Source organism: Moschus berezovskii, chromosome X (genome assembly GCF_049115385.1).
Source record: "Moschus berezovskii isolate FMDL1 chromosome X, NW_MosBer_1.0, whole genome shotgun sequence".
NCBI lineage: Eukaryota > Metazoa > Chordata > Mammalia > Artiodactyla > Moschidae > Moschus > Moschus berezovskii.
In genome coordinates, this window is record NC_142488.1 from 6,663,873 (window position 1) to 6,683,015 (window position 19,143).

At 46.6% G+C, this 19,143-nt stretch overlaps 1 long non-coding RNA gene and 1 other non-coding gene across 3 annotated transcripts in view; both read left to right on the forward strand.

Annotated features, from left to right (window-relative positions):
• LOC129564346 (uncharacterized) overlaps positions 1-19,143 on the forward strand; it is a 193,649-nt gene that overhangs the window by 128,201 nt on the left and 46,305 nt on the right. The gene's annotated exons all lie outside the window — the stretch shown is intronic.
• LOC129535317 (U6 spliceosomal RNA) lies at positions 12,593-12,697 on the forward strand. Its single transcript, XR_008681592.2, has one exon. It is a non-coding gene; the product is annotated as a U6 spliceosomal RNA (small nuclear RNA).

Genomic DNA, 19,143 nt, shown 5'->3' on the forward strand with positions numbered 1-19,143 from the left:
AGGGAGTTTGGGGAGGTGGTTTTGGACACGTCCACTTAGGCTATATAAGATTTTCACAAAACCTGGCCGGGGTCCTTGGAAAAGAGGAGACTCTGCCTTGGGCCCGCCGGTGTAATCAACTGCACGCCACTGTCTGCATTGTCCTTTTGAGTGAGTTTGTTTCCCAGAATGTGTGGCTGCCACACTACCTCATACCACAGATTCTCACTGGCTGTCTGTTTTACGTGGGGTTCCCTGGTGGCTCAGATGTTCAAGAATCCGCTGTATGTTTCAGTGTGACTCTTTTAGTTTATCTCTCTGTCTCTGGATCTGTTATTTTTTAAGTTGTTCTTGATGTGTTTTTGGAGCACGTGGCCCTGTTTTTGGAGAGTAATAACTGTCATAGCAACCAGCTTCATTTGGCCTGACAGCCTTGTCCACTACCCTTCTTAAAAGGAATTGGGAAGAGAGGTCACATGGCTTTGGGACCGTGGTTGTCAGTGGCCGTGCTGGTGGCCGGTTGGTGTCCATGCAGACAGAATGGCCCCTGTGGCAGCCAGGGCCGTGGAAGCATGACCAGTCAAGCAGCCTGAACCCCGACACTGCCCTTTCCTGCTCGGGGGGACGGGCGTGAAAGGTTGCTGCTGAACCACGGAAGACACTGTGATCCCTGGCCTCCGGAGGAGAAAAATTCAATTCAGAGGTGAGGCTTGATCGCTCAGAGCTTTTGTGTCATTAAGTTTTATTAAAGCGTGAGAGAGAGAGAGAGAGAAAGCTTCTGATGTAGATACCAGAAGCAGGCAGAGAGAGTTCCCCGCTGCTGGTCTTTAGCCGGATGTTATATAGCTACAGAAAAGTGAAAGGGAAGTCAGTTGTGTCACACTCTTTGCAACCCCATGGACTGTAGCCTACGAGGCTCCCCCATCCATGGAATTTTCCAGGCTTGAGTACTGGAGTGGGTTGCCATTTCCTTCTCCGGGGAATCTTCCTGACCCAGGGATTGAACCTGGGTCTCCGCCACTGCAAGCAGATGCTTTTACCATCTAAGCCACCAGGTGGCAGGTCCCTGAAAGGTCCCTATAGGCAGGTCCCTAGAGCTACTCAATTCAGTTCAGTCGCTCAGTCGTGTCCGACTCTTCGCGACCCCATGAACCACAGCACGCCAGGCCTCCCTGTCCATCACCAACTCCCGGAGTTCACTCAGACTCATGTCCACAGAGTCGGTGATGCCATCCAGCCATCCCATTCACTGTCGTCCCCTTCTCCTCCCGCCCCCAATCCCTCCCAGCATCAGACTCTTTTCCAGTGAGTCAACTCGTCGCATGAGGTGGCCAAAGTATTGCAGTTTCAGCTTTAGCATCAGTCCTTCCAATGAACACCCAGGACTGATCTCCTTTAGAATGGACTGGTTGGATCTCCTTGCAGTCCAAGGGACTCTCAAGAGTCTTCTCCAGCACCACAGTTCAAAAGCATCAATTCTTCGGTGATCAGCTTTCTTCACAGTCCAACTCTCACATCCATACATGACCACGGGAAAAACCATAGCCTTGATTAGATGGACCTTGGTTGGCAAAGTATTGTCTCTGCTTTTTAATATGCTGTCTAGGTTGGTCATAACTTTCAAGGAGTAAGCGTCTTAATTTCATAGCTGCAGTCAGCATCCGCAGTGATTTTAGAGCCCAAAATAATGAAGTTTGACACTGTTTCCACTGTGTCCCCATCTGTTTGCAGGAGAGCTATTCCATGAAGCCAGATTCTACATATAGAAACTGTGAGTGAGTGTAGTGGATACAACTCTGCAAAACTCGACAAAGAAAAGCTTTGAGTGCCCGCTTACAGCCCCAGTGTTTAAAATGCAACGGTTCAAAGTGCAGACCCTGATTGGTCAGTGAGACCAGATACCACTGATCTCTTTACTGCCTGAGGAAATAACAAAGTCAGTCATTTTCTTTTTTTTTTTTTGCCTCCTACTTTCCAGTGCTATCTGGGAACTATAGATTGAAAGTTACTGATACACTCAACTAAACAGATAGTTTCTCGCAGTTACTAAATTCGATTTTCTTTATAGAAGTCCCGTGCAGACACATGCAGGGACAGTTGCATGCAATTTGATGTTATAATAATTAGGCAAGACAAGTTGAAAGAAGCCAATGGTTCTTTGTGTCTCTAAACTAATATCCAAGGGCATTTTCCCCTAGTTAAACAGAAGGAGATGTGTGGGCTTATAACTTTCATGTTTTATTTCTGAAAGAGGTGAAAACCTGAAGAGTTATCCTTAAAGCCTGTAATGAGTTTTGTATCAGTGTTATCTGTTTTGTGGTCTTTTGCACCATGAAATTCATGCAAAACATTGCCATCATTTCTTGTTCTTGTTGCCCCTATCTAGGAATTTTCTTCCTAGATTGGGGGAAAAAAAGAAAAATATTTCCCCCCAAGTCCGTCCTTAGGGACAGCAAACACTCATGCATTATAAATGGAAACCATGCTCTTCCCAAGGGTGTTTTCTTGGAGCAGCAAATTTTGATTAGACACTGAGGTCATCTCGACCAATCATTTAGCACAGGTTCACTGCGGAAATTACAATCATCACCTCACAAGGCAGTGAGAGGACAGGATAGCGTCTCTTAATAAGCCAATAAAGAGATAACATGCTCCTACACTAGATGATCATTCCAGGCAAGGGGGTGATGAAAGGAATGGCTAAAGTGTACCTTTCTACAAATTGATTCTCTGAAGAGTTGTCCTGGTGAACCGAGAGTCACGTGTTGGCGCCAGTGATGGGGGCGCATTGACAACAGCTTGTTGCTGGAAACCGTTCCCCGGGGAGTGAAGGTTCCAGTGCTTTTGTGGGGGACGTTATCTCCTTTCTGAGTCTGTGTGTGCCAAGTTGCTTCAGTCGTGTCTGATTCTGAAACCCTGTTGACTGTAGCCCGCCAAGCTCCTCTGTCTATGGGTTTCTCCAGGCAAGAACACTGGAGTGCGTTGCCATTTCTTCCTCTAGGGGATCTTCCTGACCTGGGGATCGAACCTGCATCTCTTACGTCTCCTGCATCGAGGCGGGCTCTTCAGCACTGATACCACCTGGGAAGCGTGGTTTTTCCACCTACTGCTGGCAAAGCGGTGCCTTGCCCAGTGTGGAGCTAAATGGTCCAGGGTTTCCAGAGGCCATTTAGATGAACATAGAGGCACCTTGCCCAGATGGAACACTCTGGGGACAGTCCTCTCAACCCCTGGGTGTGTGTGTGCAGTCTCAGGGGCCCCTGCCAGACCCGCTCGCACCTCACACATTCCTCTGCCTTAACTGTGGGTGTGCATGACGACGTCCCGACCACAATTGCACTTGCCTGTCAAAACAGCTGTACGCGTAAACACAACTTTGCTGCCGCCACGTACGAGTGGGCTGGAAATCGTATCAGACCGATCCACAGCAAAGGGGTTGATTCAGCATGCTGAGGGAGCGGTATTCTGATCAGGAAACCTCTGCTTTCAGGTGAGTGAAACCCGGCTCCAGCGACCTGCAGAAAGACGCGGCTTTGACTTCTGTCTTGTTGAGAGGCACAGGTCCATCGGAAGCTCCAATGACACCCCTAAGATAAGCGTTCCTCTCTGCTCTGGATGTGCGCCTGTTGGCCTGATGCGTTCACGCCCGTTTTGCGCAGACTGCTTATTCGTGGGCACCTCCCCTCACAGCGTTGAGTGGTTCCACGTGAACCATCACCACTTCCTTGGTCTCTCTGCTCAATCATTCCTGTACCTCATTAAGCAGACTCTGCGTGTAATTCATCCACCTTGAACACGGACATGGCATCTACTTGGCTAGCTGTTGTGTTGCAACCTTGTTATTAGAAAGAAACAAATTTTAAAATTAAAATGGTGCATATGCATAGTGATTAAATGCTTAATATTCTGCACATGTTGCTGCTGCTGCTGCTGAGTCACTTCAGTCGTGTCCGACTCTGTGCGACCCCAGAGACAGCAGCCCACCAGGCTCCCCCGTCCCTGGGATTCTCCAGGCAAGAACACTGGAGTGGGTCGCCATTTCCTTCTCCAATGCGGAAAAGTGAAAGTGAAGTCACTCAGTAGTGTCTGACTCTTAGCGACCCCATGCACTGCAGCCCACCAGGCTCCTCCGTCCATGGGATTCTCCAGTCAAGAGTACTGGAGTGGGCTGCCATTGCCTTCTTCGTTCTGCCCATCTTGGAGTAGATCTAAAAGCTAAACTGAACATCTGCCTGCCACTCATCTTGGCAGAAGCAGAGGTGGTGTCTGATGATTTTGTCCTGTATGCACAGAGGACACGTAGTTGCTACATTTGTTTAATAAAAACTATGTTTCCTGTATGACAGAGAAAAGAAAGCCCTCCTCATTTCTCATCCCTAAAAAAGAGAGTCAATCAAGTTGTTTATTTCTAATTAGGCTCAGAATAAGGTGACACGTTTTCAAGGTATCCAGAACGGTGTTTCAGTAAATTCAGCAAATTATCAAGCCACATTAGTTCATTTTGGACTCCTTTGAAATTTAAGGCTGTGTTAACTTACCCTGTAAGGTTTATTTCAGTTGTAATCTTACTTTTGAAATGAAGAAGTTCATCGTGTGTCTTGAAATCGTTGTCATTAATTTCACCTTGTCTGTGAGTCAGAAAATTATGAATGTGTTTTCCTGTATGTTTTCCCCATTTCTCATTTAGATGAGTCAGTGATGAAACACTGAATTTATGTAGTTTGACTGTGAATGCCTATTAAAAAACCACTCCAAGATGCTCAGACAATGCAGAACCAGTGCTGGCATGTGTGATTGCTCCTGCAGAGGTATTCTGTATTCATCCTTAATGCAGCACGCCCAGGCATAACTGTGTCTTATCGCTGGACTGTGTTATCAGGCTCCTGTCAGCGATGGGTTCTTGAATTCAGTCCCTTGAGCTGGATCGCACACAGCTGCTTTCCTGAGCTCGCTGCAGAGCGTCCACGCTGGTGGGTATAAAGGGCGTCCGGGCAAGGTCTGTCGGGTCCATTCGTTACTCATCCTCCAAGTCATCCTCTCTTTGTTCTCTCCGTGTTGGAGAATTTAGCAATCTTGCTACTGTCCTACCGGACCTGTGCCCAGGAAGCCCCAGTAGGAATGGTAACCAGAAGCTAGCTTGAGCGTAGCAGTAGTCTCGGTTTCTCAGTGAACCCCAAGACCTCCGCACGACAAGAGGAGCTGTGCCGCGGACACCAGGTCCCCGAGACGATGCTCAGGTATGAACTGCGGTCTCCCTCCGCCCTTCCTCCGGGGAGGGGGGGGCTGGTGGTCCTTCCCTGTGTGCCGGAAACGGCACAAGTATCACCTGTCTTGCATCTTAGTTTGTGCCTGACACTGCCTCAGAGCTGATTCTGACCGCTGGGTCCCGGAGTGCAAATGATTCCCCCAAGTCGGGGTGGCAGAGAAGACAATGGCACCCCACTCCAGTGTTCTTGCCTGGAGAATCCCAGGGACGGGGGAGCCTGGTGGACTGCCGTCTGTGGGGTCGCACAGAGTCGGGCACGACTGAAGTGACTTGGCAGCAGCAGCAGTCGGAGTGGGAGATTCTGAGAGGCGGGTGAACGTAGAATTGGGGGCAGTTGGGGGCAGTGAGCTTAGTTCCCTGAGACCTGAGGGCACGGTTGGAAGAAAACCGAGAGGCAACTGTGAGAAGCTCCACCTGTGTCTCCGTGGTCCACGGAGTGAAGATTCCTATGGTAGAAAGAATCGGAGTCTGGAGAACTGGTTTCCTTATTACCGAAGCACCGGAACCCAAAGCGGGTGTTGCATTCCTGGGGAGAGTGACAGAGAGGAGGGCCACCATCTGAACTGGAGAATTTCAGGTGCTTTGTTTTCTGTCTCAGCTATGTTGGACTGACCTGTTTGAGCGGACTTGGAGAAATGTGTCCACGGGTCAACTGAACAGGACGCCCGTGGTATCTGCAGCTTTCCCGTAGATGCCATCTTTCTCTTTGAACAAATGGCAAGCCACCTGACTCCAGATATGGAGTTAAAGATGTGCTCCTTTTTTTTTTTTAATAACTATTATTTAATCTTTTTCACAATCCCATGAAATAAGTCTCGTCATTATCCTCACTTTTAAACTGAAGAAACCGAGGCACAGAGAAATTGTCTATCAAAGTTTTGATAGACAGCTTTTCAGTTTTCTCCTGTGCATGTATGTGTTTTTCTTTGAAACCAAATTAGATTAATACAGTTGATATTCTTTTTCAATACGCCTTACTATGTTCTGTTTACTCAACAAAACAGCATGAACATTTTCCCATATTCTTAACTATTCTTCTGCCATATAATTTTAGCACATAATATTACATAAATGAAGAATACAGATATCTCAGTGTGAGCCACTCAGTCGTGTCCGACTCTTTGTGACCCCCGTAGACTATAGCCAGCCAGATTCCTCTGTCCATGGGATTCTTCAGGCAAGAATACTGGAGTGGGTTGCCGTTTCCTTCTCCAGGAAGACCTGCTCCTTTTAACCAGTTTATTCTCCCCTGATTCATTCTCTTCTAGATACTTTTTGCACATAAACCTCAGCTAGTCTTAGCGAGCAGACAGGCATCCAGTTAGATCCGATTCATACACTGCCTACCTACTGTGTGGCTTGGTACGGGGCCCCGTGTTAACTAAGGTCAGGCCAGTGGAATAGAATGGTAACCATGTGAACAGTTTCTGCCGCCGGTTCTTGAGAAAGGAGGGCAGATCCCTTCCATTCTTCTTTCCTTCCCGTTGACAAATGGTGGTCCAGGTGACCTTAACTCACAGATATTAAGGCAAATGCACCAGGGGACCGGAACTCACAGGTGTGGAGTCACGTGTGGAGGATTGCAAAGTTCGCCTTCCAGCCCTTACCCACCCAGCCGTATCCCTGGGGTGTTCCAGGAGAGAGCCGCAAACGTCTAGCCTATCAAGTGTGTTTCGAGTCTCTGTGTGGCAGTAACTGAACTTGCTTCCCAAACAATGAGCGTATTGTCCTGTCTGTCCGCTCAGGTTCCCGTTTCCATGTTCGGTGAGGGATACTTGTTCAACCTCAGATGCTTGTGTCCTCTGGGCCCCTCGAAAGCCCCTGTTCTTTGGATCACTGGGTCCTCTCTGTGTCCCTACCCGCCTCACCGTGCCTGTCTGTCTCTGTACAGAATCGAGGTGATCGTCCGCAAAGGACCGGTCACACACGCCTGTAGGTGTGACCACATTTGATGGTGATGTTGATACTCTCAAGTTAAATACTTGAATCTTTTATGCTAAAACTATTCCTCACAACTAAAAGATGATGAGTAATTTTGCAGTGGAGAAACCTGAAACGCTTGCTTAGCCCAGTGATCGAGGTCCGTATCAACAGGGTTATGTCTTATTGACAGCATGTGACCTTGATATGATGTGAGTGAGAAGACCACTTGACCTCTGTGGTCTTTCTCCAAAATGCCTGTAACCCCAGTATAATCGTGAGAAAAACACTGGGGGAAACAAAATTGAAAGATATTCTACAAAATAACCTGCCTAGCATCCTTCAAAGCTGTCAAGGTCATCAAAACCAGGGAAAGTCTGAGAAACCGTCAGAGCCTCAAGGAGACCAAGAAGCTGTGACCCCTAAAAAGGTTATGTGATACCCCAGTTAGGATCCTGGTGCAAAGCATGGACCTTTAGGGGAAAGCTAAGGAAAGACAAATAAAGTACAGACGCCGGTGAGTCATAGTGGGTCAGTATCAGTTCATTAGTTATGATGAAGTACCAGGTAAATGGAAAACTTTAAAATGGGAGGAGACTCTCTAACATTCTTGCAGCTTTCCTGTAAATCTAAAGCTACGCTATAACAAGAGGTTTCAGTTCAGTTCAGTTGCTCAGTTGTGTCCGACTCTTTGCGACCCCAGGCCTCCCTGTCCATCACCAACTCCTGGAGTCCACCCAAATCCATGTCCATTGAGTCAGTGATGCCATCCAACCATCTCATCCTCTGTCGTCCCCTTCTCCTCCTGCCTTCAATCTTTCCCAAAATCAGGGTCTTTTCAAATGAGTCAGCTCTTTGCATCAGGTGGCCAAAGGATTGGAGTTTCAGCTTCAACATCAGTCCTTCCAGTGAATACCCAGGACTGATCTCCGTTAGGATGGACTGGTTGTATCTCCTTGCAGTCCAAGGGACTCTCAAGAGTCTTCTCCAACACCTCAGTTCAAAAGCATCAATTCTTCCAGCTCTCAGCTTTCTTTATGGTCCAGCTCTCACATCCACACGTGACCACTGGAAAAACCATAGCTGGCTTGATTGGGCACTAACTTGTGTTTCCTCTCTATGCATGTGTGCTCAGTCATGTCTGACTCTTTGCGACCCCATGGACGGCAGCCTGCCAGGCTCCTCTGTCAGTCGGATTTTCCAGGCAAGAATAGGGGAGTGGGTAGCCATGCCCTCCTCCAGGAGATCTCTCCTGACCCAGGGATAAAACCCACGTCTCCTGCATCACAGGCAGATTTCTTTACCACCTAAGTCACCTAGTAAGCCCCGATAAAGTCAAGTCCATCGAGTCGGTGATCTGTGACCCCACGGACTGCAGCACTCTAGGCCTCCCTGTCCATCACCCACTCCGGAGCTCGCTCAAACTCCTGTCCATCTTGTCGGTGATCTGTGACCCCACAAACTGCAGCACGCCAGGCCTCCCTGTCTATCACCCACTCCCAGAGCTTGCTCAGACTCATGTCTGTTGGGTTGGTGATGGCATCCAACCATCTCATCCTCTGTCGTCCCCTCCTCCTCCCGCCTTCCATCTTTTCCCAGCAGACCGAAGCAAAGACGGGGGCTGTGTGGAGTGGGTGGTTTGGGGACATCCAGACGGCAGAGTCCCAGTGGCTTCTCAGTTCCTAAAGGGACATGTTCATAAAGGCAGGAAGGTGGAAAAAGGAGCAAAGCTCTGGGTGTCACAGACAGGACCACAGACAGATGAACCAGGGTGGAAGGGGCAGGGTCAGCGGACAGTGGCCAGTACGCAGAGAGGTCCCCTAATACCATCGAGCAACTGACGCTGTAATCAGCACAGCGTTCACAGATCTTCACAAGAGTTAAAGAGAAATGAAATTTACTTAATATGACACCATAGTAAGTCCTGGAGAAGGAAAGGGTAACCCACTCCAGTATTCTTGCCTGGAGAATCCCATGGACAGAGGAGCCTGGTGGGCTACAGTCCATGGGGTTGCAAAGAGTCAGACACGGCTCAGTGACTACCAGTCACTCACTCCGTACTAAGTTCATTCCTTTTTCTGACTTGGTTTGGTTCCAGGTTGCCCATCACAGTAATATATAAAGGTATGTATTCCTCTTAAGCGATAACATCCAGGCTTTGAATGGGTTTCCCTGGTGGCTCAATACATGGTATTACATTTGCTTTTGCTGATGGGTCCTGTGAACAGTCAGCTGTGGGTTTCTGAAGGTCAGTGGACTGCATGTGAAGGTCGCTGTTCTCATCATCTGTTGGGTGCTGGATTACAGCCTCGAACCGTGTCATGATTCGGAGGGGTCTTCCTGTTCTCTCTCATCCGTGCTGGGTTCTCTGTTGTGAAAGAGGCCAAACCATCAGGAAAAAGGTCATGTTTTATAGGGGCCAGAGGTAGTTGCCAAAGCAAGACGATTGTAATCGAATTGTGGTTCTTTCTCTCGTAACTTGAGCAGTGCCGTTCTGCACGCAAAAGAAGATAAAATCTGAAACCTTCCTCAAGCACTGGCTGGCTTCAAGGATCACATGTCCCATGACATTTTTAACCTTTCATTGCATCCTCAATTGTTTCCTCTAGATAACTGGGAACTTGACCTCAGAACTACCGTTGTTTTCCTTTTCATCATTTTAAAATGGCTAACCAAATGTGACTTTCTTTTAAGGGCTATCTGTGTCAAGAATTTTGAAGGTGACTAATCTGAGCGGTTCTGGAATTAAAAGTGAGCTTGGATTTTTGACTGGATGTGCCCTTCATCAAGAGACCTCTTATATTGTCCCGGATTGCAAAACTAGTACACAATAGGATTGATTCAAGATTGTGTCTTTAAAAGCCTAGCTCCTTACTGCTATTGTAAGATTCTGGATCACACTGGCATTGAATATTCTTTTCCGTACAAAGGAATATAATCACAGAAAACAAAATCACCACTTGATTGCCAGAGAGTTTTTTTTTTTTTTTTCCTTTTTCTCAAGGTCATTTTACCCTTGTTGAACTCTGTTGAAACTGAGCAGATGGCACCTAGATTTTGCTGGGAGCTCTGACCTTGAACATGGACAGCAAGTTTCTCTGTCTTGTTTCTCTGTGGCTGGAGAATGGCAGTGAAGACCCCAAGTAGCTGGGAAATCCTGTGTCTGCCCAGGGCTTAGAGGCAAAGCAACTGACAAGTTGAGCTCTGGTTCTTTTTTCTGTCGTGTGAGTCTAGAATTCCTGTACAAACACCACGTGACCTGGAGAGCTCAGTAAAATTGCTCAAGAAATGCAGGCTCTCTGTCACCTGCTACTACTGTTCACTTTGGGTCTGTTCCAGGACCAGCCGTTTAACCCCTGTGATGACCTGAGCCCCTCATCAGTCCAGTGAGGGAGGCTGGGCAGTGAGCACGCACATGCTTCTGAGCTATCAATGAGAACAGTTCACGGTGGACGATGCTCAGATGGAAGGTGCGGTGTAACAGTGGCTGCTTCAAGCAGCGTATCATCACAGCCCTTTAACGGTGTCATCACTTAAGCAGAAGCTAAAGTGGATAATGTTCTCTCTTCACTAGGGGATCTTTTTTTTTTCTTTTTCTTTTAAGTGGCACTGGGTCCTTTTGTTTGCAAGAACTTGACTGAGGTATAATTGGCAGAGAATAAACTGCACACAAAAGGGACAGTCGCTCAGTCGTATCCGACTCTCTGCGACCCCATGGACTATACAACCCATGGGATTCTCCAGGCCAGAATACTAGAGTGGGTAGCCTTTCCCTCCTCCAGGGAATCTTCCCAACCCAGGGATCGAACCCAGGTCTCCTGCACTGGGGGCAGATTCTCTACCACAGCTGAGCCACCAGGGAAGCCCTAAACTGCACATGTTAACAGTATGTAACATGAAACATTTTGACACGTGATACGCCCTTCGAACCTTCACCTCAGTCAAAGCAATGAACATTCCTGCCACTTTCAAAGGTTTCTTTAAGGCCCTTATACAGTAACTCATCTCTCCTCCTCCTTGCTCCATGGGTTTTACATAAGATCATGCAGTGTGTAATCTTTTGTCTAGTTTCTCCCTTTCAGCATTTTCTTTTTTGAGATGCACCCATTTCACTGTGTGTATGAACAGTTCATTCCTTTTTAATTACTATTTATTACTGTTTATTACTCTTCGTTACTCACAAGCTGTTTCTTACTCTGTGTTACTATTTGTTAACTATTTATTGCTATGGGTTGCTGTTTATTACTGTTAATTGCTATTTATTACTCTGTCACTCTGTTTCTATTTGCGACTGTTTCTTCATTACTGTTGATCAATGCTTGTTACTGTTTATTACTATTAATTGCTGTTTGTTACTATCTATTAGTATGTATTACTATTGTAAATTCCTGTTTATTAATGTGTAGTATTCTGTTGTATCAGAGAAGGCGATGGCACCCCACTCCCATACTCTTGCCTGGAAAATCCCTTGGATGGAGGAGCCTGGTGTGCTGCAGTCCATGGGGTCGCTGTGTCAGACACGACTGAGCGACTTCGCTTTCACTTTTCACTTTCATGCATTGGAGAAGGAAATGACAACCCACTTCAGTCCTCTTGCCTGGAGAATCCCAGGGACGTTGTAGCCTGGGTGGCTACCGCCTATGGGGTCGCACAGAGTCGGACACGACTGAGGCAACTTAGCAGCAGCAGTAGCATTCTGCTGTATGGATGTAAGACTGTATCTTTTATCTGTTCACTTGTTGTTGGACCTCACTAGGGGCTTTCAAAGGGCTTCCCGCGCAGCTCAGCTGGTAAAGAAGCCGCCTGCCATGACGCTGGTTTGATTCCTGGCTCGTGAAAATCCCCTGGAGAAGGGGCAGGCTACCCACTCCAGTGTTCTTGGCCTTCCCTTGTGGCTCAGCTGGTAAAGAATCACACATGGTGTGACAATCTCTAGGTCCATCTGTGGTGCTGTAGCTGACATTATTTCTGTCTTTCTGATGGCTGAGTCATATCCCAATGAATCAACACCCCTGGTGGTTCAGACAGTAAAGAATCTGCCTTCAATGCAGGAGACATGGGTTCGATCTCTGGGTTGGGAAGATCCCCTGGAGAAGGGAATGGCTATCTGCTCCAGTATTCTTGCCTGGAGAATCCCTTGGACAGAGGAGCCTGGCGGACTGCTGTCCATGAGGTTGTACAGAGTCAGAGATGGCTGACTAAACAGCGACGAAGACCACTATCTCAGACCATAGACAAAAATGGACTCAAAGTGATTCTAAGACTTAAATGTAAAACCGGAAGCTATGAAGCTCCTCATAGAAAACAGGGACAGTATGCTCTTTGACATCAATCTCAGCAGTACCTTTTTGAATCTGTCTCTTCAGGCAGGGGAAACAAAAGCAAAAATAAACCAAGGAGGCGAGGTCAGGCTGAAACGCTTTTTCAGCTCTTCCTTTGGCAGCATATATACAAGACTGGAGTGATACAGGGAAGATGAGCCTGGACCCCGGGCAAGATGGCATGGAAATCTGTGAAGCATTCCATATTTTAAAAGATTAAAAAAAAATTAAGAAACGTTTTTTGCACAGTTAAGCAAACCATCAACAAAACAAAAAGGCAGCCTACTGAATGGGAGAAGATATTTGCAAGTGTTACGCTTGAAAGGGTTAACATTTGTGTGTGTGTAGACAGAGAAGGGAGGGAGGAGAGGAAACTCATACAACTCAACTTTAAAAAAATAAAACAGTCCGGTGAATAAATGGGCCGAAGGTATGAATACCACATGCCAGTGGTCGGTAGGCACACGTCAAGGGGTTGGACATGACTAATTATCAGGAAAATGCAAGTCAAAATCCCAATGAGGTATCATCTCACACCACTCAGAATGGCCAAAAAGAAAAGTGTTGCTGAGGATGTGGAGAAAAGATACCCCTCTGGCACTGTTGGTAGGAGTGTTAATTGGCAAAGCTGCTGTGGAAAGCAGTTTGGAAGGTCCTCAGAAACATTAAAAGAAGTACTGTATGATCTCGATTTTCACTCATGGGTTTTCATCTACAGAAAGTGAAAGCGCTACTTTCAGAAATTACATGCACCCCAGTGTTCTTAGCAACGCTAGTTAACAGTAGCCTGTACATGGAGGCCACCTAAGTGTCCATCAGCAGATGAATGGATAAGGAAGATGCGGTGGATATGTGCAATGGAATATTACTCGGCCGTCAAAAAGAATGAAATGTTCACATCTGAAACAACATGGGTGGACTTGGAAGGTGTTATGCTTAGCGAGATAAATGAGAGAAAAATTACTAGTGTATTTTTTTTCGCTTACATGTGGAATGTAAAAGACAGAACAAGTGAACAGTGCAACAAAACAGAAATAGACTCACAGATACAGAGAGCTCTCGAATAGTTGCCAGAAGCGAAGGGTTGGGAGGACGGGGAAACTAGGGGAACGGGAGTGAGAGGCACAACACGCCAGTTATAAAATAAGGGAGAGAATGTGTAGTGGAGGGAATATAGTCCATAATAGGATAATAACTTTGGTCCATAAATATCCCTTATTTCAAATAAAAACACTGTAATTTCAGGTGCTTACTTGGTGGCTCAGGATGGTAAAGAATCTGCCTGCAATGCAGGAGACCTGGGTTCCATGCCTGGGTCAGGAAGGTTCCCCTGGAGAAGGGAGTGGCAACCCACTCCAGTATTCTTGCCTGGAAAATTCCATGGTGGGCTACAGTCCCATGGTGGCTCACAAAGAGTCGGACACGAGTGAGCAACACCCACCCACCCACACACACAAACACACCTACACACACACCTACACACACACACACACACACATTTCAGGGGCTTCAGGAACACGGTCCAAGTCCTGGATCAGTTTTGTGATAAGGTCGGAATCTGGAACTTTTCCTAAAGAACTACTACTAATAGACCTTCTTAGGCTTACATACGTAAACATCCGGGAGGAAAAATAGTAAATGAAACTGGCCAAGAAAAGAGCAAATGTAAAAATAAATTTACTCATCCAAACGCCCCCTTTTTATCATGTAATGCTCTGTTCCATATACACATAAGCCTTGCTGCTTTTATGGCTTCACCATGGGAAATAGATGGGGAAACAGTGTCAGACTTTATCTTTTTGGGCTCCAGAATCACTGCGGATGCTGATTGCAGCCATGAAATTAAAAGACGCTTACTCCTTGAAAGGAAAGTTATCACCAACCGAGACAGCATATTAAAAAGCAGAGACATTACTTTGCCAACAAAGGTCCGTCTAGTCAAGGCTATGGTTTTTCCCGTGGTCATGTATGGATGTGAGAGTTGGACTGTGAAGAAAGCTGATCGCCGAAGAATCGATGCTTTTGAACTGTGGTGTTGGAGAAGACTCTTGAGAGTCCCTTTTACTGCAGGGAGATCCAACCAGTCCATCCTAAAGGAAATCAGTCTTGAATATTGATTGCAAGGACTGAGGCTGAAGCTGAAACTCCAATACTTTGGCCACCTCATGCGACGAGTTGACTCACTGGAAAAGACTCTGATGCTGGGAGAGATTGGGGACGGGAGGAGAAGGGGACGACAGAGAATGAGTTGGCTGGATGGCATCACCGACTCAGTGGACATGAGTTTGAGTGAACTCCGGGAGTTGGTAATGGACAGGGAGGCCTGGCGTGCTGTGATTCATGGGGTCGCGGAGAGTCGGACACGACCGAGCGACTGAACTGAAGTGAAGTGATTCATTTCACTTTCCTCTGAGGGCTTTTTTTTCCCCAAAAAAAATAAAAAGTGGGCCAGCACAGAATGAATTCTGATTATGAGTGAAGATTAGGGGGCTTTTTGCTAGGGGTGTATGTACTTGAGGCACACACTTATAGAGTTTCATTGATGAAGATACCATACAGGTATACATTTGCATTCGCGCTTTTTCAGATAAAAAGGATAATTTTTATGCATGCGTGTGAAAATACAGAATTGTTTACGAGTGTACTGCCTATGTCCAGATAATGAATTTCATTCTATGTATAGATGTCTATGTGAGTTGCTAGATGGATGATGGATGGCTGGATGAAGGACTAGTGAAGGGGGGACACAGAGCCATTCATGCAGCATCGAGAGTCTTTGGCCGCTGTGTGTCATGGTTTTCCCCGTAATGGTTGACCCACCACAAGTATATGAGGGAGCTCCTGTATTCCTGGTGCAGGAGTTGGCAGTGTGTGTGGCAAATTTGACTAAACCACACCACCATCCTTTTTCAGTTTGCTGTGCTGTCTTTAAAACACATTGTCAGTGTTATTTTTCTGCCTAAAACTAGCTGATGAAGATTAAACCTACAAATACTGTTTTTTTAATGTCTGAATATTTTAATGTCCCGAAATTACATAACTGTGTTGGTCATATTTAGGTTTTATTGTATCAAAGTGAAATCTGAACAATTTGTGCGGTGCTTTTATGCACGTGCTTGGGTATGTTTGTAATGAACTCTTTGCTCTACGGAATTTCTATAGTACAAAAACGAAGCAATTATTAGATATTGTCGTTCAGTTGCTCAGTCGCGTCCGACTCTTTGCAACCCATGGACTGCAGCATGCCAGGCTCCTCTGTCCTCCACTTATCTCCCAGAGCTTGCTCAAACTCATGTCCATTGAGTCGGTGATGCCATCCAACCATCTCATCCTCTGTCGTCCCTTTCTCCTCCTGCCTTTAATCTTTCCCAGCATCACGGTCTTTTCCAATGACTCGACTCTTTGCATCAGGTAGTCAGAGTATCGGAGCTTTGGCTTCACCGTCAGTTCTGCCGATAATTCTTAGATGTGGTGATCACATTTGAGCATCTGCTTACTGTTACCGGGGTGCCGTGGCCAGAGGCATGTGTGTTGGCTGACATATCACGAGAGTGAGCGTACCATTAATTTGAAGCAGACGGCCGTAATTCTCCCTTGTAGAATTGATTCACCCTGCCAGGTCCGATGGCAGTGAGTGGTTGTGACAATTAAAAGCAGTTGTGCTCATTCCATCACAGAAATGCTACTGAGTTTGTTTTTAAAAAAAAAAAAAAATTGTCAAGATAGAATGTGCCAGATGGGAAGATTTGGCCACATGCTCCAAGGACACCGTGGAAAGTGTTCTTGTGTTTTTCTCACTCTGAAGACTAGTTATCGCCAGAATTGCTAAGGTGAATCTGATGAAGAGGCTGCCTAGTTTAGAAGCCCCAGTATGATGGGATATGTGTGGGGAAATTGTTGGAAAGGTGACAAGGAGCTTGCCTTGTCACTAGACCGTTGTCAACAGGGTCTGTTTTATTTTTCTTGGTTCTGTTTGACTCTCGAAAACGTGCCACTTGTGCTTCAGTGGCACAGCACTGAATCTTGGAAGAATCTTTAAATGACAGTGTTTGCATATTCTGGTTGTTACGGATATTTTCCGCTTGTGAGTCGGGTTGACATCTTTAGTCTCCACACAAAGAGTCTGATGGTGGCGTCGTGATTCTCACTTAAAGTTACTGGGAGAGATAACAACAGTTAACAGTTTGCAAAACGGATGGGTTCATGGAAAGTCTGCTTTTGTTTGAATGAAAGGATCTTTTTTGTCCCCTCCCATTCAAATGGGGAAGAACACAGCCAATGCCCAGTAGTTTCAAATCCATGTTGAAAGTGGCTTATGGATGGTGCCAGAGGAGGAATCAGAAATCAGCAAGAAAATGGGGAGGTGCTGTCCTCGGTTACAGCTGTTAACAGGGGAAAAAAAAATTGAACGAGATAAAAACGAAGAAAAATTCAATAGGAAAGAAAAAATTTGATGAGATAAAAATGAAGAAAAATTCAAAAGCTCTCATTAAACATCTTCAGGCACTTACTACTTGAATAAGCCTGAAGTTCCCCTTCAACAAAACCCATGCCCTTAGGGAACTGTCAAACCATCCAGGAGTCAGGTACTAAACAAATATTCACAGAGATACCTCGTTAAAAACATGAGAAGTTCTGTTAGTAGCCCTGTGTGGTTTTGGGTGTGCAGAGGAGGTTTCCCTGATGAATGGACGTGTTGGTTCATCAGGCCGGTGGGGATCAAGTTTTGTGAATTATTTGAGCTCAGCAAGGGCATTCTGTTGAATCCTGAACTGGAATCGTGATCTGAAGCTGAAGCTCCAATCCTTTGGCCACCTGATGCGAAGAACTGACCTGTGGGAAAAGAAACCCTGTTGCTGGGAAAGATTGAAGGCGGGAGGAGAAGGGAACAACAGAGATTGGGATGATGGATGGCATCACCGACTCGATGGAAGTGAGTTTGAGCAAACTCTGGGAGTTGGTGATGGACAGGGAGGCCTGGCGTGCTGTGGTCCTTGGGGTCGCAAAGAGTCGGACACGACTGAGCGACTGAACTGAACTGCACAGATCTGTCTGATGGAGGAAAGCTCGTACTAAGTAGAGACGGAACACATCTGGAAATTTCTGTTGCTGAGTCGTGTGAGGAGGTTGGCAAGGGGGGTCCTCAAGGGCGCACCTGAGGTCTGTGGTTGGATCGGTGGATGTGGGAAGGATCCCAGCCTCAGGAGGAAGGTGAGGAATCTTACCTGGCTGGCAGCTGCGTTTACCACGGGCCTGCTCACGCTGTACATGAGTTCTGTCTGCAGTGGGTGAGCTAGCCGTGTCCTTGAAACCTTGGTGGAGATGAGTATCGAGAGACGTTTGGTCACTGCTCTGAATCTCCAAAGAGAAACACGAGTTAGGGACGAGTAATGGATATTTTGTTTGTCAGCTTTCCTGGCCCACGACGGTGTGTGGGTACATGTGCTGTTCCCACAAATACCTGCTGTCATCTGACTCAGTTGCTTAGGACCTACCTACAGATGAACGACCAAAAAAAATAATAAAAAATGACATCAGTAAAGGAATTATCCTCCAATTAAACATTTTAAAAAAATGACATCCCAGTGGAGCTCAGTTTTCGCAGGGTGGCAGTGGGTTGGCGTCAACCCTTCCCTGTGGGTTGACGTCATTGAAGGCTTCATGCTTGTGGACTCACACCTTGAACTAGGCTGAAACGTGAACGTGGTGTCTTGCTCGCCAGGATGGTGGTTGGAGAGGCAGGGTTGATGCCGGAAGCCGGGGTTGCACAGCTTGGCTCTCCTGCATGATTTATCATGGCAGATCTTTTTCTTTGGTATTTGTTTTGTTTTTTTTTTTCCTAACGTCTGTTTAGGCAAAATGAAAACCGTCAAAAGTCACTGTCTTTACTTAACCGAGTCTGCCTGAAGTGAACTCACACACCCCAATTTGTGTGCACTCTGTGGCTTCAGGCATGCCTGACTCTTTGCAACCCCATGGACTGCAGCCTGCCAGGCTTCTCTGTCCGTGGAATGCCGCAGGCCAGAATACTGGAGTGGGTTGCCGTTCCCTTCTCCACGGGAATCTTCCCGACCCAGGGATCGAATTCGCGTCTCCTGTGTGTCCTCCATTCTACACAGATTCTTTATGGCTGAGCCACCATTGAGAACCACTCCCCGATTTATTTGGCCTTAATAAATGATTTGTCAGTTAAAATCTATTTTCAAAATATATAATGTTAACATAAAATCTCGTGTGTCTGCTAAAAACTTCTCTCCATAGGTTAAACTTCTCCAGGCAAAAATTCTGGAGTGGGTAGTGGGTTGCCATTCCCTTCTCCAGGGGATCTTCCCAACCCAGGGATGGAACCCGGGTCTTCTGCACTGCAGGCGGATTCTTTACCATCTGAGACACCAGGGAAGCCCATTGCAAGCACAAGTGTCAGTCATTTTCTCCTTTCAAAACACTGCCCATTCCAACACTGTGGGACTGTCTAGAGCCTATGAGATAGTGTCATCCCGCTGGGTCCTGCAGGTGCGTTTGGAGCATCAAGCTGAGAAATAAGCTAAGCAGCCCGTTTCTCTAGACTCGTATCCTACAGATGGGTCAGAAGTAAAGACCCTAATATCTTCTGTGTCCTCTTGGGGTCTGTCTTCCCAAGGGCAGTTGTCACGTGTC